We start from the raw sequence: 22,612 nt of genomic DNA, 5'->3' as shown, positions 1-22,612 counted from the left end.
GCTATGGAAAACTTTCGGCCACCTGGGAATCTCCGTACAGTGACGCATTTGTGTTTCGCCTCCATCGAAACGCGTCGTGTTCGAACACGGGTGCTCCGGTCCAGTATCCGAGCGTCTCAAAAACTGAGCTACCGCGGATAGTGTGGCTCAGTGTTTGAAGGTGTGCCTCCACCGTCTACTAGAAAGCTACTTAAATAAGATTGGAGAACAATCGACGATGCTCGCAAGTGGTGGCACTATTTGAGAAGACTGTCACATTAGTGACTTGAGTAGCAACGTCTTGTTAACTTTGCTTCTAAGAGTGTATAATATTAAAAACACTTAGTAAAATACTGATTAAATGCCCTCACCCGGGCGCTGAATGACGAGTTCGAGAGAAATCGACAGTATGGAGGCGCCTGCTAAAGTTTGCAGCGTTCACCGTGCTCATTGTCTTTAGACGTAACAATTGTATTGGAGTGTATTATTTCCTCGATTTCCAGTGATTCGAAAAGAGTGAGTAGTTTTTTTTTTTTCTTTATTCATTCAGCTAAGCAGCAGCCGAGTGAACTCCCTGCGGGAGGGTCGGCCAAATATACATTTGCTGGAGAGAAAGGCAATAACTCCTCTCCATCTGTTGCTGCAGAAGCTGGCTAAGCAAGCCTGATAATTCGGATGGCAGTTATGGCAGCTAGATTGTGGCTGACGTCAATTTGCTGTGGAGTGCTTTGTTTTCACTGTTTAACCACACTATATATAAATTAGCCTTTTACCACTCTTTCTTGCTCGCTTATTTCGGGGTTCACAACTTTTTCATGTTTGTTGCGAAGTCCATACCACACTGTACACATCAAATGTTTTGCTTTAAGTTTGATTTCTTAGTTCGTGGTTTGCATCTCTTTTTACGCTTTGCTTTCATATGTTATCTATAATGTTTACGCTCCACTGTGCATACACAACATTGCGTCATTCTGGCTCGGTCAATAATATTATAGTTTGCATTTGCCCATGTTCGACTGCACTCAACATTAAACAAATAATTTGCTTTGTTTTCGGTTTTATTGTCTTTACTGTCTGTTCGGGCTGAGGTTGATAATCTTCGTCTGCAACAGCATTAAAGCTCAACCTTTAGGTAATTAATTTTTACAGCAGACTGACCTTTCAGCACCCAATCCGATCCGTAGAAAATGTAATTCAGGCATAGTCAAAATTGTGACTGGCAGTTTTTTCATTTTCAACTAAACCTTTTATGGCTGCTTCTTTTCGAAATTCATGGTTTTTTAAAGTCGAGTACTCTTATTTCTGATTGAAAATTCTCAGAAAACAACATCAATAGTGTATGATGACCTCAAATTGACCTTTCGTGTAGATTCACATACTTAGCTTAGTAATGCGTAAAGATCATCATCATCAGCCTGACTATACCCACTGCAGGGCGAAGGCCTCTCCCATATTTCTCCACTTAACCCGGTTCTGTGCTAGCTGCATCCACTTGACTCCCGCGAACTTCTTAACCTCATCCGCCCACCTAACTTTTTGCCGCCCCCTGCTACGCTTTCCTTCTCTTGGAATCCAGTTTGTTACCCTAAGCGATCATCGGTTATCCTCTCTTCGCACTACATGTCCTGCCCATGCCCATTTCTTCTTCTTGATTTCCACTAGAATGTCAGTAACTTGAGTTATTTCTCAGACCTACTCTGCACGCTTCCTATCTCCTAATGTTACCCCTACCATTTTTCGTTCCATAGCCCTCTGGGTTGTCCTCAACTTAAGTAGAACTCTCTTGGTTAGCCTCCACGTTTCAGCCCTATAGGTGAGTACAGGGAAGATGCAACTGTTCTATACTTTCCTCTTGAGCGATACCGGTAAAAATCCCACCTTGAATAAAATATCATAAAGTAAATGAGGAAATACGTTTCACTAACGGAAGAATCGCAATAGAGCAACAGGTGCGCATGCCCATGGCGCAAGCAAACTCTGCATGTGAGCGAATGCAAGGACTCTTGGCGGTTGGACGCCCACGAGGAAAACGAAACGAGTGAAAACCTTGCGTAATCATTTGTGCTCTCAACAACTAGGGCAGTCGGATTTCGGGGGCGTCAAGAAAAAAAAAACAATGCAGGCGCAGAGGCAACGTTCGTATACTGAGTTTGACGCATCATTAATATATCCAGCGTCCGCCTGTAAACAGATGCAATTGCTCCCTGTGAGCAATATACGGGCGAACAAATCACATTTACACTACGAGAGATTAGAGAGCAGAGTGACATCAGTATCTGCGAGCACAACAAACAGTCCGCGCGACAAAAGCGAATCCAACCGCAGGGTGCGAGCGGCTGACGCGCGGCCGCCAACAAAACGTGGGATCTAAAAAAATCAAAAGGCCATATGGAAAACAATAAGACGATTTCTACCATCCGCACAGGGCGGCAGAACCTACCAGATAACGGATCTTTTGAATATTAACACGTTTTTGAAACCCACACACGCACAAGCCAGACCACTTGAGGCCCTAAAATTACGTCGTACAATCACGTATTCGACACTTGGATGTTAAAATGACCATTAAGGGTGATATCACTCGCAGTGCGATACTGACGAAAAAGGCAATTCAAGTCAAAGCACTCGGGAGCGCCGAAATCAAGAACGGCGCCGTTACGCACGCTTGCGAACGCTAGCGCAGCAGATCCCGTGTGCTTCAATATGGCGGCGTCGACTAGGTTGTCTCCACCCTGAACGGCGGCACTGCATCGAGGCACCCTACATCCAACCAAAGAATTCAATTCAATCTCAACTGTAAAAAAATTTCGCAATTAAAAACTGCACCTGCACGTTGCCTGTTCGCCTAGATACACGCGTGACCAAAGGCGTTGGATGACCACCGCGAGTGAGACATACGATGCACGCGACCAGAGGAGCAGATGGCCGCTGTCGATCGAGGCGCGATCTGGCTCCGAAATAAAGTAAGACAATCGCTAACAGATCTAAGTAGCATGACGAGAAAAAACGTCGGCGGCGGACGCTGATTAGTTTGCATCGGGAGTAGCGGCGCAGCGAGAACACACATGCGTGGCGGCTCGCCGAAGTCTCAGTGCATACTTATAAGCCCGATCAGATATTTAAAAAAGTTAAATCCATGATCATTGCGCTCAATCTTTTTCTGGCGGGCAAAATGTCGTCGCCATCTTGATTTCGGTTGTATGTATGTATGTATGTATGTATGTATGTATGTATGTATGTATGTATGTATGTATGTATGTATGTATGTATGTATGTATGTATGTATGTATGTATGTATGTATGTATGTATGTATGTATGTATGTATGTATGTATGTATGTATGTATGTATGTATGTATGTATGTATGTATGTATGTATGTATGTATGTATGTATGGATGGATGGATGGATGGATGGATGGATGGATGGATGGATGGATGGATGGATGGATGGATGGATGGATGGATGGATGGATGGATGGATGGATGGATGGATGGATGGATGGATGATGGATGGATGGATGGATGGATGGATGGATGCATGCATGCATGCATGGATGGATGGATGGATGGATGGACGGATGGATGGATGGATGGACGGACGGACGGACGGACGGACGGACGGACGGACGGACGGACGGACGGACGGACGGATGAAGGCTGAACGCTTTGAATCGGGCGGCGGCACCACAGGTGCCTTACCAGGAAAGCGCCCCCCTCCGTTTTCCCGGTGATTTCTTGCTAGGTATTTTACAGAACAGGGTGTTTGAGCATCCTTAACAGCTAATGCGATAGTATTACAGTATGAGCGGTACCTGTACTCACCTATGGGGCTGAAACGTGGAGGCTAACAAAGAGAGTTCTACTTAAGTTGAGGACAACCCAGAGGGCTATGGAACGAAAAATGGTACGGGTAACATTAAGAGATAGGAAATGTGCAGAGTGGGTCAGAGAAATAACTCAGGTTACCGACATTATAGTGGAAATTAAGAAGACGAAATGGGCATGGGCAGGACATGTAGTACGAAGAGAGGATAACCGAGTGTCGCTTAGGGTAACAAACTGGATTCCAAGAGAAGGAAAGCGTAGCAGGGGGCGGCAGAAAGTTAGGTGGGCGGATGAGGTTAAGAAGTTCGCAGGGGTCAAGTGGATGCAGCTAGCACAGAACCGGGTTAATTGGAGAGATATGGGAGAGGCCTTCGCCCTGCAGTGGGTATAGTCAGGCTGATGATGATGATGAACGGTTGCTAAGTAGCGGACCTAATCGGTCACTAAATAATAATCCTCACTAGAAGTCTTAATTAGTCGTAATAAAGGTGTACTGATGAAGAAGTGCTAGTTTCTGTGAAAATGGTGAAATTGAATTCAGAAGCTGCGATTATCTAAAGCCGCAGTACTATTGCACGTAGTTTTGAGCGGATGGCGTTATCTTCATGGCTTTGTGTGCGCGCACCAGAGGCCGCTTGCGCCGGCATGAGGCGTGTGTGACGTTACATAGTCTCGTAACGACCTGCTCCCATTGTACTGTGGTGGTATAGGTTCGACTGTCACGCCGGGGGATTTAGAGTTGACGGCATAAAAGCATGCGCGAAATCGACAATTAAAACGCAGAATGTGGCAATATGAGTGTCGATCGTTAAGAGCGAGAGAGAGAACACTTTGTCGTCGGAAGTAGTGTTACTGCGTCTTAGTGGAAGAGCCAAGTGGCCGTCAGCTGGTTGCTTGCGGCGACTTCTTCACCGCGGTTTACGGCGCCTAAATGTATATCGGATCGTTAAGGTTTAGAGAGAGCAAAACGAGCCAGAAGAGGCAGGCATTTCGGCCTGGCGTGCGCACAAAACAAAATAATACCTGCGACTGTCAGAATCTTAGCTAGACTGCCCTGGATAAGTTTTATGAGGAAGCATTAAAATTTTGCTTTTTGAAGGCACCACCATTACTCATCCATTCCCCCACGAAGAAAGCCATCCGCGGCGCCAGGATAGGGAGGTTGAAATATGCATTTTTTTCATGACCTAAACAGAGCCAACAACGAAGTGACAGCTTGAAACCTAAAAGCAGGCAGATCAATAAATAGTACAAGCAAACAATACAAACAATATGCAGCAATTTTTTTTTATTTTTTTCAGTGGACTATTGCTACTACCCTGCCAGACTTGCGTGCGTGACCTCCACGAACGGGATCTGGTACGCAGTTCTCCTGGGCCACGGTACTCGTTAAAGCATTGTCATTCCTGTTTTGTAAATAGCGCCGCTGATTGTGTCAAAGCCCTGTCCGCTCTGCTTTTGTTATAATTTCTCTTGCTGGCAGGAAGACTCCATCCACTAAGTGACATATTTATTTTCCTGCTAGTTCACGCATGCATATGGGCTGCCTGCGGCCAGTTTGGTTAAAATACTGCAAATTCGGAATAAGGAATACAAGTTAATTCCCCCCCCCCCCCCCCTAATTTAGTCCCGTTCCGTGTTGAACCTGAGACAATTTGCAATCAGAAGTTTCTCAGTGAATGCAAATGCTTAAAACAACCAGAATGCTCTCGAAGCATCCCTTGAGCATGCCTGGAGACGCTGATGCAACAAAAGTCACCCCTCTTTACTCTTATGTTCCATATAATTACATGTGTTAAATATATGTAACAGACTACTTCATTTTTTTTTTCAACGTAACACTGTTATCTTTATATATTCCCTGTAGTTTTTATGTATTTCAGGCCCCGCTTTGCTAAGGAGCGACTGTCACGGTTCTTGCTCTTCCTAAGCGATATGTTCGGTTGAGCGTCAGATTTGAGCCGCTGTTGTTTCAGGCACATGCACGAGGATTTTCAACCGAGCTAGGTTTCTTTCGCAGTTGCTGGCGACAAAATCACCACGATAAAGAAACTGGACAGGAAAGATTTCGCTCTAAGTGCAAGATTCCGAGGTAACACTTCAACATTTGGTAAGAAGCCATTGTCGAAAGTGAACACTGAGCTGTAGTAGTCATTAAATGCTTGTGCCTTGCGTACAGCTTATGATGACGTTAAGGAACTTTTGTAGCACTTTTTAGCTGATATCTATGGCCAGAATTCATTTGGTGCCGTTTTTATGAAGTTATAATTTATTTATTTATCTATTAGAGAGCCCTGCAGCGCCCGAAGGCATTATCGCAGGGAGGGGAGGGGGGGGGGATAACAAATAACATTGCTGGTAAGGCTGGAAGTACAATAAAAATACATAAAATAAAGCAATTATCATGACACAATCGATAATGCAGAATGAAAACCATGCATCGAAAATAAGAAGGGGGGGGGGGGGGGGGGGGCATGAAGACACACAACGGCAAAGTTATGAAGAAAACACGCGCAACAGAAGCTCCTCGTCACCCATCTGATTTCAAAAGCCTGAAATAAATTTTCCGTGCATCACTCAGTGATTCCAGCTGGCAGTCTGTTCCAATCATTGATCATCAGGGGAAACAATGAGGTTTTATACACATCTGTCCGGCATTTATTTCTCGGATCTTCCACTGATGATCAAGTCGTCTAGAAAAAAAGTGAGGTTAAAGCAGGTACCGGTCTTCGTTAATGCTCAGCTTTCCAAAATAGATGCGATACATGATCTGTAATCTGAAATGGTGAGCTAAAGATTCCCAACCGAGATGGTGTTTAAGAGACGTGACGCTAGATGAAAAGCTGTAATTGCTAGACACAAATCTAGCTGCATTATTTTGGACGCGTTCAAGCATATCAGATAAGTTAGCAAACTGGGGATCCCATACAGGGCATGCGTATTCAAGAATTAGTCGTATGTAGGTGAAATACAGGAGCTGTTTAACATTTGATTCTGCTTTGTAGAAATTACGCTTTAAGAAATTAAGTATTCTGCAGGCTTTGGAAGTACATATGCTCGACTTGCCTCGTCCACGTAAGGCTAGATGTATAATATACGCCGGGTACTCATATTCAGAAACGTTTTGAAGGGGAACATTATTTAATGAATAACAGGTTTGTATAGGGGAACGCTTTTGAGTATAATACGAGATAAGTTGGCATTTTGACAAGAACTTTCCACAACATGGTACACGACACAGGCGTCAGCTTATAGCCGAACTTGGCAGGTAAGGTCAAGAACATCATTAATAAAAATAAGAAAAGGAAGGGATCCGAGAACAGACCCGAGGCACACCTGAAGAGACATTTACATAATCCGAGCGATAATAATTAATTAACACGCTGCATGCGGTCCTGGAGATATGAATGAAGCCTGTCAATGACAGTGTGATGCAGACCAAGACAACATAACTTATGTAATAACAGCACATGACGTACAGAATCAAAGGCTTTTTTTCAAATTCAGAAATCCAGAATATATCTGATAATCATGGTCAAAAGAGGAGAACAGATCATTACTGATATCAAGCAACATGGTGGTACAAGAAAAAACCTATTCTAAAGCCATGCTGAAACGCGGTAAAGTAGTAATGAGTGTCAAGGTGTTTTACCACTGCGCTGTAAATTATATGTTCCATTGTTTTGCAACACACACACTAGTCAGAGAAATGGGTCGGTAATTAGCAACACAGCTTTTTGAACCACTTTTATGCACGGGGATAACATCGGCATTTCTCGAATCATTTGGCAAAAATGCCGAGTTAAGAGATGATTGAAACAAGGTGACTAAATAATAAGCAATTAAATTCGCGCATGATTTTAAAACAAACATAGGTACACCGTCTGGGCCACCGGCAGAGGTGGTCCTGATGTTACGAAGCAGTTTTACCACATCTTGGTAAGTAAAAATCAATTCAGGCATGGTTTCAGTAACAGATTCACGAGTGTTCGGAAGTTCTCTGATATAGTACGCTGGCGCAAAGGCAGACTGAAAATGTGCATTAAACAGCAAACCTTATCACTATCACTCCCGTTGTGTTACAGAAACGTCCACAATTCCTTGGAGTTGCTATGCAGTTTAGCACCCAGACTTTTAAATAAGGTATCCTTAGGAGCTTTAATTTCAGTTTTTAGCGTACCGCCAAGGGCACGAATTGAGTGCAATACAGAGGGCATCGATTCAGGTATTTAAGTTTAGATTCTTTGATTGTGATATTAAACTTGCGACTAAGTACGCACATTGTATCACGCTAGTTGCTTAAATGATATCATTTTTTGAGCTTCCTTAGCGTGGTGATTGTACGCTTCAAATTAATAATGCTTCGAGTTACCCACGTTTTAGGTTTTCTGGTTCTTTTTTCTTTTCTGGGATATACAAGATGATACAGCACTCGATAAAGACTTTCAACGTACACCAGAGCTGATTTATCGTTACTCTTGGATCAGCGGCAGATTCGTGAAAATCAGAAAATGAGAAATCAATCATATCTGCTTTTGATCAGTCGTAAGCACTTGATACCGAATACTTTATGCGCACTGGTAAGAATAGCGGTAAAGAGCACAATGTAGAATTATGGTCAGATGAAACTAAGTCCGAAGGGAACTATCTCTGACAAACGTTAAGTCTATGTTGCTGGTCTGCTGGTCGCAGTGATACGTGTAGGCTTTTGAACAATCTGTCTTAGATTAAACTCAAACGCGATATCAAGGAGCGGTTCAACAAGCATAAAATCGCGGGGAAGGCTTTCGAGATTAGACCAATTTAAGAGATTGAAATCGCCGGCCAAGATAATTCATTTCTAGTCACGTAAGTGGCACTCCATGTATGCGTGTAAATTTTTCACAGCATGTGCTTTGGAATCATCCTTTGGTGGACGATGCATTCAATTTTCCACCGAAATGTGAGCACCTATCCTTGCGCAGTACTGAGTAACCAGGGGGAAAACGCTACTATTGTAGATAGTTTACAGTTAGAGATATCCATGTTTCGCTGATTGTAACTATGTCGGGGGAGTGTTCAAGAAAGAAGGCTTCCAGCTCTAGTTTCGTTCACCACACCTTTATTTTCAATGTTAAGCCTTTCAGCCGGCGGATTTGCATTCACTTCAGTGAAAACGGAGTTTTTATTTTTTTTTTCACAAAACCTTTGTCATTTGTCAGTTCATCTAAGCGGTACAAGTCCTTAACCTTTATTTTATCAGATGTCGCGGTCACCTTTTCGCCGTTATCTTTGTTTTCCTTACAGCTTTTTCAGAGTTTTCTGCGGATGTTGCGGACGCGCAACAAAAAGTCTTCAGCGATTAAGTTTGTAGCGCCTTTCAAGTTTCTGCAGCTTTTAAATATTTTTGCTTTGTCGCGATTGTCGTGTATACCTTTAGTATGACCGTTCGCACTTTATCTTTCTTTGCTCCTAGACGAGGAAGTCTGTCGACCCCAGAGATAACTTATCTTTGAATTGTCACTGAAAATCGTATCAGTCATTTTTTTCTCTAGATCCTCCATTGGTTCATGCTCACGCTCGGGAAGCCCATAGATAAAAATGTTGGAACAAAAGTATAATGTTCTAGTACGTCTGCTTGACAAAGGCAGCATTTCATCGTTTATTCTAGCTGAACAATTCTTTCCTCTGTTTTTATAATCCTTTCTTCAACATGCGCAGCTTGTCGAGCTTAGCGTTAATAGCTGCCAGAGATTACTTAGCGTATTTGTTCTTGATTTTAGATGTTACTTACGTCTGCTGCTACCTTTCGGATATCAGAAAGAGGTTCCTGAGCATTGGTACCGGGGTTATTTATTTTTTTATTTTCTGGGGTCTAATGTCCCAAAGCGACTCGGGCTATGAGAGACGCCGTAGTGGAGGACTCCGGAAATTTCGACCACCTGAGGTTCTTTAACGTGCACTGACATCGCACAGCACAAAGAGGCCTCGCTTTTCGCCTCCATCGAAAAGCGGCTGCCGAGGCCGGGATTCAATCCCTCATCCTTGGGAACAGGGACCGAGGTTAGTCCACGTTACTAGCGAGCATTAGCACAGCTTTCAGAGACAAAATGTAAGCAAAATTTGAACACATATGCCATAGGCATGGCAGCACCAAAAGCAAAGAATTTCTACTGCAATAACTCTTAAAACAGCTTTCGCTCACCTGTAACGTGTACACGTCAGGATTCATGAACCGCAGGAAACAGTATCCAAGTGAGGGTCTGTAGCAAGCAGACGGAAGGATTCGTCTACTTGCTAGAGACCCTCACTTGGATACTGCTTCCTAGCGGCGAAACTGGGCTTCCCAACCTGGGCCTGCAATTTTTGACTTGTGAAATACGATGTTGCTCGAGGTACCACCGTGCCTATGGCGAATGTGGAAAGTATCTGTTGATTTCTATGCGTTTGGGGAACTTTTAAGCAGAATGCTAGTTTACTGACATCGACGAGCGAAGGTCATGTCATTGACGCCACAATTTGTTTTTGTTGTTGTCGCCGTCATAAAAGTGGCACACACCCACAAGGAGATTGGCCATGACTAGGCGGTGATTTCAGGTTTTTAGCTTCAATACTGCAGAACTGAGATTACAAATTTGAGGAAATCAGGTTCACTGAAAGGATCGTTGAGGGTGGTACTGGGGCTTATTGGGCTTTATTTTGAGATAAAAAAAGAGGGAAACATAATCAGGAATAACAAAAAGAATATCGAAAATAATGGACAAAAAATTAAAACAACCAGGTATGATTGAAAACGTTTTGATTCTAGAAGAAAACTTTCTATGCTAAAGCAAACATTCCCATCGGTACGTCCAGCATAGAAGCGTCCAGTGACAGAATAACCGCTGAAGAGAAACGCTAAGTTTCTGTAATGGCATTTGTGACAATCGCAGCCTGAGCGATATATATCGGCGACCAAACAGAAAAAAAAAATTTCCACTGCCTCTGGCACAGCATAATATTGGAACAAAGGGGAGGTTGCAAGACCAGGCCTGCAGAGGCAAAAATTTATCTCAGGAACACGTCGACGAAGTCGCGAGAAGGAAACCTCAAGTTTGAGAGACCGCCAGGCTTTACTCCTCCAAGAGAACAGAAGGTGATGAAAACCATCCAGGGAAGTAAGCGCTGAGGTGCCAAATTCTTGCATTACAATGTACGTACGAAACCGTGCTGCCGTGACGAACGAACAGGTTGGAAGGAGGTCAAAGTTCAGACCACCCAGGGCTGCTTTCGCTAAAGCATCAGCGGATTGACCTCAGGTCCGGCGGTAGGAGCCGGCGTCGAGTTTCTCCTTTTCTTTTTTTTCTTCTTTTCTTTTCTTCTGCTGCTTCGCTTCTTCTACTTCGCTCACCTGCTTCTTTTTCTTCATAAGCCTGGCAAACTTTATTCGTACTGGTACATATCCACACAAATATACTACATTGCCTGACACAATGCCACACAGCTTGCCAGTTCCCTGCCTATCTTTTCAAACCACCGCTACCGGTGCCCATCTGGCTCATCTCCTGGGACCTTTGCCTTCAAAATTCCCTCGACACCTTTGTGTCAGACTGTGATGTCCTTGAGGCTCGTAGACAGCCTTGGAGGAGTCACGAGCTGTAACCAGCACAGCGACGGCGTTTCATTCGCCTTCGCAGACAGCCATGTAGGCGTTAAACCACAGAGAACCGCGTCTGACCATGCTTAATCGCGTTGCCGCTCTATAAACTGGAATATCTACGAATCTAACCTGGCTTAGCAACACAGCGTAACCAAGCATAACAAAGCTTTCGCTTGCATAACCGGGCTTTAGCCGAGCTAAGCCGAAGCAATTTTTGCATTGGTGTGTTTCACCAAAGCACTGTGCTCACCTGCTGTAATTCTAGCTTGAGCTTACTGCTTCGTCGTACATCTTTTTTTTTTTTTTCAAAGAAACAGTCACATTTACCGCTGGAATGCTGGAGCAATGCAAATCTACGAGGTCTCCCACGATACATGGTGGAAGAAACTGTAGCTTGTTTAGAGTAAACACACATAAGGTCTATTCACACTTGCGACTAGATGAGGACGCGCGACTGGTAGTCGCGCGACCAGAGGAGAGGAGCTCGCCACTACCGATGTTGACACTTGCGACAGTCGCCTTCTAGCTCGTTCTGTTCTCATTCCGAACGAGTTGGGAGTAGGAGAGCTGCTGGGCGATGACAGTGAACGTCAGTAGCAGCCGCTTGCCAGACACTTCAGCTTTTTCAGGCGAGCCGGTGTGCATGCCGCGCTCTCGTGTTTCCAGAAGAACGCCGACGACGAATAGACGGTGTCAATATAAAATGTTGCACCTGCGTGAAAAACCCATTTCTCAAAAGTTCATGGTACTAACCGGATAGTCTGAATATCTTTCCAGTCTCCTCCCAGGCCATATATTCCTTCTCCCTGCCTTTGAATTCCGTGTGCCGTTTGTTGAAAAGGTAGGGGTATTCTTTAATTGCATTGAGAAGGTGCTCGATCGAGTACTCCGGGACCTCGCTGGTTGGTGAAATGGTTTGCGACTAGTAGTCGCGCGACTGGAAATTCGAGCAGTGCCCGATCGGCCCGCGGCAGTCGCTTTTCGACCGATGCGACCATTTGCGACTGTCGCTTTTCGACGAAAACGGTCGCGCGACCGCTGCTAGTCGCAAGTGTGAACGGGCCTATATGCTGCTAAAGTAGTACCAGTTGCATTTAAAGTGGGAAAAACGTATTGATTGTAATTACACGTTACGTAATTCCGGTGCGTCAAGACGACATTAAAATTTGCCGACTGTCTCGCTTCCTAATTATTCAAACAATTCAAAATGGGTATCTTTTCGTCCTACACAAACATTAAACTAATCTAGATGAATGATTCACGCAATAACTTTCTTTTTATTTTGTAAGGTGTTTCTTGGGGTACCAAGACCGTAAGCAACGTCCGAAAACCAAAGCGACGAGGGTAGCGTTCGAATCAACGGTGCAGTGCTAACAAGGCTCCGGCTCCACTTCGTCTACCTCTTCGGGTTGGTGCGCGAGCTGATGGCGATCGGGATTACTACAGTACCCCCCGGCGGAAAAGGAGGAGGAAAGGGTAGGGGGATCATAATACGGCTTGAGGCGGTCGACATGTACAGTTTCTCGGCCGCGGCGGCGATTATCTGGAGATGGGTTCAAGGGCTCTACTACGTAATTGACGGGAGGAGATTGTTCGAGAATGCGGTAAGGTCCATGACAGCGCGATAAGAGTTTGGATGAGAGGCCGGGTGCAGAGGAAGGCACCCAGAGCCAAACGAGGGCACCTGAGGGATATGAAGGCGCTGGATTTGTAGGGTCCCGGTTATGCTTTTGTTGAGCCTGGTTCTCCGTTGTGAAGGAGCGCGCCAATTGTCGGCATTCTTCGGCAAATGTGTGCGCTTCAGACAGTAGAGTGGTCTCTGAAGCGTCGGGGTGGTAAGGCAGGATGGTATCCATGGTGGACGTGGGTTCACGACCATATAAAAGAAAGAAGGGGGAGAACCCAGTCGTAGTCTGCGTAGCCGTATTGTAGGCGTACGTTACGAAAGGCAGCACTTGGTCCCAATTAGAGTGAGCGCTATCAACGTACATGGCTAGCATGTCACTGAGAGTGCGATTAAATCGCTCAGTCATGCCGTTCGTTTGGGGGTGATACGCTGTGGTGCTCCGGTGAATGATCTGGCACTGTTTGAGGAGGGCTTCGACAGTGTCGGAAAGAAACGCACGTCCGCGGTCACTGATCAATTCTTTCGGTGCGCCGTGACGAAGAACGAGGCGATGCAGAATGAACGAAGTAACATCCCGTGCGGTGGCAGACTGCAAGGCCGATGTTTCCACGTAACGGGTTAGGTGGTCAACGGCTACGATGACCCAGCGGTTGTTAGCCGACGTTGTCGGAAGCGGGCCATACAGATCGATACCGACACGGTCAAAAGGGCGGCTGGGGCAAGGCAATGGCTGCAACGGAGCGGCTGGCTGAGGGGATGGATTCTTGCGACGTTGGCAGGCGGTACAGGATCGGATGTACTGACGAATGAAGCGGTACATGCCGCGCCAGTAATATCTCATACGCAGTCGAGAATAGGTTTTCATGACACCTGCATGGCCGCATTGGGGATCGGCGTGGAAAGAGGCGCAGATTTCAGCACGGAGATGTCGCGGAATCACGAGAAGCCACTTTCGCCCTGTAGGATGGTAATTGCGACGGTATAAAAGTCCATCACGAGTGGCGAAGTGGTGGGCCTGACGACGAAGTGCACGTGACGGAGACAGCTCTGCGGGCGTAGACAGGTATGTTAAGAGGGAGGATATCCATGGATCCTTCTGCTGCTCAGATTTCATGTTGGTGATGTTGAGCGGCGATATATCGTAGGCACAAACGAAGCCAGCCGTCGAGTCGTTAGGAAGCGGTGAACGGGAAAGGGCATCAGCGTCGGTGTGCTTGCGTCCAGATCGATAGATGACGTGGATATCGTACTCCTGAAGACGTAACGCCCAGCGGTTGTAAGTGCTGACGCGCTCGAAAGAGGCCAGCCAGTCGTCGACGTCATGGTCGTCGGTACCACTGAAGAAAGGTGGGTCACGGGGGCGTTGTGCCCCGGGACGGAAGATGGTGGCAGGAGTGGCAGGGATGGGCGCCGATGGTTGGCTGGGAGCGTCCTGCAGGGTTGTGACCGAAGGCGGTAGCGTGCGGTTTCGAAGTTCCAGGGTGAAATTTGCGAGGAGGACTGGGGCGACGACCGAGATACCTCCACCAAGTGTAAGGTGTTTCTTGGGGTACCAAGACCGTAAGCAACGTCCGCAAACCAAAGCGACGAGGGTAGCGTTCGAATCAACGGTGCAGTGCTAACAAGGCTCCGGCTCCACTTCGTCTACCTCTTCGGGTTGGCGCGCGAGCTGATGGCGATCGGGATTACTACAATTTATTTATTTTTTTGCAAATGAGGGTAACGATGTAACAAATTTAGCAGCCATCTATGGTCGCCAGTGTTGTTCAGTAAATGAGAATAAATACCTATTTAAACCTACAGCCACTCAACTAGCTCTTCTCAACCCGTTCTGCCATACACTGAATAATTATTCTAAAGGATTTCTGAACAAACAATTCCAAAATGGAGAGCAAATCTTCAATCGACCAAGCTGTATAGCAGCCATACCGATGACCACCTGCGCACTCAGTGAGTGTTGCGCGCACTTCTTAACTGATAAGAATGAACGGTATTGATAAGAATAAACGCACCGCCTAATGTGAAAATGCAAAAAAAAAAAAAATGCCAAACACAAAAAATGGTTATCCGTTGACACTGCACTGACGACGCTTTCGTTGACAGCTAATTGTCAGTCCTGGTTCAAAGCAGCGTGTCTGAGTACGCAAGCGTCCCATTGTTAGCGAAGGAACCTCGTTTTCTCGGTGCCAAAACATCCGGCCCGGCGATGCGCGCATGACGTGGCAGCCATGGTGGCAATGTTCATTCACGTACGCTTGTAGTGCCCCACATAACTATGTATGGGTGCAACTCAAAGTAGCCACACGCAGCACGAAGCCGGCGCTCGCGGCACGCATGCGGTTGCACCCGGCAGGGTAACCAAGCTGCCTTGAGGAAACTGCAACAGGCCCTGTGTCAAGAACAACCGTCACACACACGCACGCACACAATCGCGTGTGTGTGTGATGCGTGTGTGATGTGTGTGTGCGCGCGACACACACACACACACACACACACCACAGAGAAACAGAGAGAAAGAGAGAAGGGCGCACGTGCACAATCCACATTAGGTGTTAATTATACCCCTTTGAAAGTGAAGAGCAAATCATACTTTTTGCTTGCGGTGTAGTTTCTCCTTAATACACGGAACTCATATGCATCGCAGGTGGACAGACGTCGATAAAATGGCCAGAACGACAAAGCACTATCGCAATAAATTCAAGTAAACAGAAATCATTAAAAAAAAAATAGTAGAACTGGCATACGGTCCTAGTACACGCATCAAAGAAAGCTGTCATAGCTTTGGTTCACCCATCTAGTTCTGCTTTCTGCCTCGTAAGGCTCTTCGCTGACGACTGCGTTCTCTACACTCCGGTATCGTACACGGGATGACCAATTAAATTTAAATTCTTCTGTAAATAGCATTGCCAAATGGTGTAAATCATGGGGAATGGAAATTAATATCGACAAAACTTCTTCCATCACAATTACACGTAAAAAAGCGCCTCTTGTATATTCTTACAGTTTATCAGGATGTAACATAACCAGGGTTGATACGGTGAAATATTTAGGCGTCACATTTACCCATAAACTAAGCTGGGACACTCATATAAATAACACGTGTGTAAAAGCATTCAAACAACTCGGATTTCTTCGTAGAAAACTGTCAGCAGTTCCTTCTCATGTAAAGCTAACAGCCTATAATACCCTCATAAGGCCCATCCTTGAGTACGGTAGCATTATTTGGAGCCCTCATCAATCATGCCTCAGCCAAAAATTAGAAAAAAATCAAAATAAGGCCCTTCGTTATATTTTCTCCAGCTACTCACACCACGATAGTGTATCATCCATGCGAACTAAAGCGGGTATTCCTACCTTTTCTTGTTGGCGACGCGTAGCTTCCATGAAATGTCTATACCTTCTTTATAACGGTGGAATCAAAATTGATACAGATCAGTACATCAAGGCATCATATCATCGTTCGAAGAGGTTAAATCATAGGAAGTGCATCAGACCCATTCCAGCTCGATGCGACGCATACAAATTTTCATTTTTTCCTTCAGCTATGGAAGAATGGAATAGGCTGCCACATGAATTTATGGACGATATCTGCCTTGATATTTTTCTTAAAAACGTCGAGTCATATTTTGAGAAGCAAATGGTGTAAACAAAAAATCGTTCCTAAAATGTCTTTCGTTATTCACTGCGAATGTTCAGTTTAAGATTTTATCTTATTAGTACCTATTGTCTAACGTGTTCTTTTATTGTGTCGCTTCGCGATTCTTTTCAGTGCTTCATATGCGACAAATTGAATGTCCGTTATAGTGTTGCAGTGCGTATGTTTTTCATTTTTTGTGTGTTTCTGATGTTTTTCATTTTGTATAACGGTCCCATTAGTTCGCCCACTCCTGTAAGATCATAGCAAGGCTTACAGTATGTTTAAATAAAAAAAAAAATACCCTCAAGGTGCGCATTTCTCCGCCCTCGTTTCAACCTCCCAATGAGCATGCAGGCTGCCCGTCGCCTGCCACCCTCTTTCCCTCTTCCTTGTCGCACTTTCTCTCCCTCCCAAAAGAGGATATGGGGATTTTCTTCCCTTCACTTTGCCTCCTGCCATGGTTGGTAGTTATGTGCCACCCGTAGTGCCCAACTGCCACCTGCTCACCGTAGCAGACTGCAAAAAAAAAAAAAAGATTTCATTGAAATTATCACTTGTAAGTTAGGACTTACACGTGGTGTACTAAGTCCCAAGACAAAGCAGGGCTGTATGGCTAAAGCAATCCAATAACAGTTTTCGCTGATCAATGCGTTAATCCGGTAAGCTTAGTTATACTAATCTTTTTTTTTTCTTTTGCATTACATCCTCTTTACCTCAATAGCTTACGATGTTCCGCCACCCTGACCACTTTATCGACTGCTGTCCGTGTGCGGTGCATCTGTGTTCCATGTATTGCAGGGAAATTGTAGTCTAAATAGAAAAGCGCGTTCGTACTAGTCTGTGCACTGCCTAACTGTGCAGCAAATGACGACGATGAGAAACTTCTATTAAAACCGAATCTGTACAATGCTGGCCTCCGCGCACTCAGGCGAGTCTCTCCCTCTCTCCCTTGCAGTTCGTACTACGTCTCAATGGATCCAGGAACGAAAGGCTGCGATCGCCCTTGCTACAAGAGAAAACGAACAGCATGCGAATGGAGAGCTATTGACTGACGAGCTTGATCACTCCACCCGTTCGCGTGCTCTGAACCCGTCAGAGAGAGTGGCTGCTCCTTCAATAAACACTAATGATAACGCGTACTATAACGCGGGCCATATATGGCCCGCACCAATGGGATTGATCACCTAAACTTTTTTTCACTGCGCGAACTGCGTTTAACATTATGACACTGTTTTCTCTTCACAATGTGCAGACCTTCGACATGCTGCATGGACTTTCCTATAAATGAGTATTTCAGTGGAGTGCAGTTCCTTCATCCACCGAGCTGTGGAAGATCTCATGCGTGTACGATCTGTAAATTACTCGCCAGTCTGACCACCGAGCTTCTAAAATCTGTACAAGCACAATTAGCAGCACGTCAAGAGAGAATTGATACCAGCAGATAGCCAAGAGAGAAAAATGTAAATGCTGAGCGGCATCTGGTTGACGCATGGTTGCCTTTTGGGACGTTTTGCACATTTCTCGTTAATTTTTCACGGAATTTGGCTTTGACATGAAAACTTGTGGCAGCGTTCCATGTGCTGCATTAATATTATCAACTCTACATAGCACATTAAAATACCGATTGACTTCACATGCACCATGCTGATGTTAATGTGAAAGATGTTCGCGAATTTGTTTTGGTGAACCCGTGCGCCGGTTAGTACATGAGTTGAAAGTTTAGTCAAGTATATATACGAGTGCCGAAGTGCGCTTGAAGAGGTAACTTGAAGCCCTTCTTGCGGCACTAAATACTTGCAAACCGACTTACTTGCGATCTTGTTTTCATCAAGTAAACAGTGAAGCGGCTTTAAAGGTCCGCGGTTCAGCTAACAGGGGGCCACAAGGATTTTTTTTTTTTTGTTTTTGTTTTTTTTACGCCAAGTATCTTAGCCGTCCAAATTCATGCATGCAAGATGGTTGCACATTATTGCAGGGACCGGCTTTCGGCCTCTGTGTATTACACGTCCTCCACTACGCTACACATCACATCCAGCATTTTGACTGAATAATAGCGATTTCCTAGTGCCCCATTACATCAAGAACGTGCTACCTACATGATGGCTTCTTCAAATTTTACTGACCGCTTAAAAAAATTAAATCGAAAGCTGTTCCCGCCTCCACTGCGTATCTACCTCTATACATTGGTCTCAGGGACCGAGATGTGGTAGTGTGAGTGCGGAAGATGCCGATATGTGCTTGCGTCAAAAACGTTTTTCTTTAAACTACCCACAGAAACACTGTTGGTTAAAACATGCGACGTAGAACAAACAAATTTGTCTTGTTTGCTAGCTGTCGTCTGTGCGACGTCATTCAGAACATATAATAACGCCTTATAGACTGCAAAGATACAATTTTGCCTCGAACTCGAAACTTTCTACATTGAAGAAATACCTTATCTGAAGTTTCCACGCCCTGAGCCACCTGATGGCATCTCATCATACACAAGAGCCTTATTAGATGAGCTTTCAAATCAAACTACACCCTCCCCCCCCCCCCCCAAAAAAAAAAAAACGCATACTGGATCGTAGTGCTGCACCTGTCATTTAAATCGTCCCCCCCCCCCCCCCCCCCCCGAAAAAAAAGAAGCAAATTCAGTCAAATGGCGCTCGTGTTTTCTCTTATCAGAGTGCGGAGCATCAGTTACCTGGCTGCCTTGCAAACGGTACATGCAGCCTCTTCTTTGACATATGCCTTTACGCTTGCAATAAATAGTCTGCGAGGAGAAAAGCAAGATGCGCTTGTCGTAAGGCAACGTGTTCGACTCCTCGCCTTCCGCGGTTCCGCTTCCAGCTCGGTCGCACAACTCTTCTCGTTAAGTTTCGTGTTCAAATGAGTACTTACGCCCTTGCAGATGTATCGTGATGTGTGTCGCACTAAGAGGCAACAACATGGTGGCAGGAACAAGGAGAACAAGAAGGGTTTATTAGCACGACCTTTTATAGGCGATGGGGGGGCGGGGCAGTAGCAGTGCCAAGACAATGCGCTGACACCATAAGGCAGACAGCGCATTCCCGATACATCCCCTGAGGGGTAATGAAAACGACAAATGTTCAGGCTATTTGATTAAAAGTAGCGTCGTAATGAAGACGTTGCGGGGGCTTCACTGTACGTGCCGACCTCCTCGGGACAGGTGTCAGCCCAGGCGAAGTTAGTGGCATATGGTTCCCAGCGCCTCCGAGCGCTGAGCTATCGGTGGCAGACTGTTGCCGAGGGGAGTCAGCAGATTTTGTGCTGTGGCACCAGGCGAGATATTTGGAGCAGATTGGCCCAGGTTATCTGGCTCACGCTCGGACGAACCGCTGTCGTCGTCACTAGTGTCTGCTGCACACTTCTCACGGGTTTGCAGAAGATGCCGCCTGTTGCGCCTAAACACCCGACGATCCTCGGTTTGCACCTTGTAGGACCTGGGAGCAGCAGTGCCAACGACAGTACCTTTTTTTGACCACATTTTGTCCCCGATCCTCACGACAGAACCTTCAGCCAAAGGTGGCAGAGACTTTCCGCCACTCTTCTGATGGTACTTCTTGACCACAGTTGTCTGCACAGCGCCAAAAGATTATAGAAGATTAACTCTTAAGCACCTGCCTTGAAGAAGTTCCCCGGGTGATCGGCCGTCCTCCATTGGCGTGCAGCGGTAGGCCAGCAGACCTAGCCAGAAGTCTTCCTGTGAACGTTCACATCGCTTCATGATCCGCTTTACCACCTAGACACCTTTCTCTGCCAGTCCGTTGGATTGCGGGTAGCGGGATCTGGATGTGACGTGAGCAAAGTCGTGCGTTCTTGCAAAGGCTGCGAACTCTCGACTTGTAAATTGCGGCCCGTTATCGGTGCACACTTCAAGCCGTACGCCGTACCTCGCGAACATGGCACTGAGTGCAGCGATTTCCGCCCTTGCAGTAGTGTCCACAAGTTTCTCGAATTCTGGGAAGTTAGAAAACGCGTCAAACGCCTCTAGACGGCCACTGACGTACGACGGACGTCAGAACTCGGCCGCACGAAAGTGGATGGTCGAATCCGTTCGCCCAGCGGACAGCCGCCGTACGTCCGCCACTGGATTCGCTTTTACACAGCTATGATATAGTTTGTAGTCGTCGTGCTCGTCTGAACTGCGTATAAATCAGTAATGCCGTCAAATCTGCATTATATGATACCAGAGCGAATCGATGCGATAGAAAGCTTTCCGTTAATCACTATTTATAACTTTCCGCATGTTTCATCGTTGAATGTTTTCTTCAAACTTTTGACGAAAAGTCAAGTGACCATAAAACATTTTTCTAATCGTGGTGCTTCGGTGAAACTTTAATCGCAGGCTGAGTAGACTCAGCAAGCAGCAAGCTCTAAAAGAAAGAAACTGAACCTACCCTCAAAAGAATCTGAAATGTGCCAACCCAATCCACCTGACAAGTTTTGTCATGGAGGATATACTTTCACGCTTCTGCGTTCTGCATTTTTTGAACAGTTACAAATACCTACGGCTGTTACGCACTACTAGTATTGTTTTTGCTGTGACTTGGTGCGGCTGGCACACTTTGTTCACCTGCCGGTTCCAAAGTAAGTATATCACTGAACTTTTGTTTCTTTGGTGGAACTTTTCGATGCACCGTCACATTACAAATGATGCTGCTTAAACTTGATGCGCTTTTGGGTAAGGAAACAGCTCTGTACAGCAGCCGAACGGTCGAGTGTTTTAGGCGAGACTGACAGGATGGCTCCGCGCCGACTAACTAAAGTACAGCCTCATGTCTGAGGGACATCCTTCTTGGCATTGCTGGACGCTGCGCCAGTAAGCCGCGCAGCTTCTCTGTCTCTGATAAACGAGTGCCTGCCTGAGCTTTAAATCAGGAGTTAATTTGTTAACCATGCGCAACGTACTGAGTTGTAAAAACTATAATGAAAACCTTTTGCACTCGAGCCTGTCGTGCGACATGCCTACACTTGTGGAAACGTCGCGAGGGTTGTTTGTTTTAATGGGCAGCCGCTGATGGAACCTCTTCAGCTTTATGGCAAATACAGTTTATAGGAGGAATGGCTGTGTGCACTGTGCAGTAGCTGCCAAGGTTTAGTGCTCTCCTTCAGCTTTGAAATGCTGGTTATGTATGTGCGACCGAACAGCGAAGAACAACCGGACAAGAAGGAGATAACAGACAAAAAAAAAGTCAGCGCTTTTCTTTTTCTTGACCCGTTGTTCCGCGCTGTTCTGGCACGAATTTGATATACCACCGCCGTGAAACAGTTGGGCTGAGCTCTGGTGACTACAACGCCTTCCTTTATTCAAAACAGGCATACTGGCAGGTCATGCAAGCCGCAGGCGCTAAAAAAAAAGCCGAGCTAAGCAAAAGTAAGATGAAAACAAAATTGTTATTGCTGTGTCCTCACAGATATTCAAAGGCTCCTCAGAACTTCACTGCATATTGACAGCGAGATAATGCTACACTAGAGCCATACAGCCCCTTATAGTGCATGATACTGAGCTTGTCTCACATTGAAAGCTCTTATCATGCTCTTAGAATATCATATTGAAGTAGCTTTAAACCCATGCTTGTTAATACAGTGATAGCCATAAATTGAATCTGTAGCATCATGCTCACATGCAAGGCTTCTGATAGCCGCTGGGCACATGATGTGGGCTACAGCAGAAATATGTACCAGGTCATCTTACAAGCAGTTGTGCAATTGATACTTTTAGTGTGTTGTGAAAGCTTTTGTGTTCTGTTTCTGTATGGCAATGCTCTTCTTATTGAAGGCTAGCATTTGGCTTGCTACAGCAAAAAACTATACCTAGTCATCCTAAAAACAGCTGTGCAGTTGGCGCTTTTAGTGTGTTGTGAAAATATTTGTGTTCTGCTTCTGTTTGGCAATACTCTTCTCGTTGAAGACTAGCAT

Source organism: Amblyomma maculatum, chromosome 1 (assembly GCF_055883805.1).
Source record: "Amblyomma maculatum isolate TAMU_Amacu chromosome 1, ASM5588380v1, whole genome shotgun sequence".
Taxonomy (NCBI): Eukaryota; Metazoa; Arthropoda; class Arachnida; order Ixodida; family Ixodidae; genus Amblyomma; species Amblyomma maculatum.
This window is presented reverse-complemented; position numbering follows the sequence as displayed.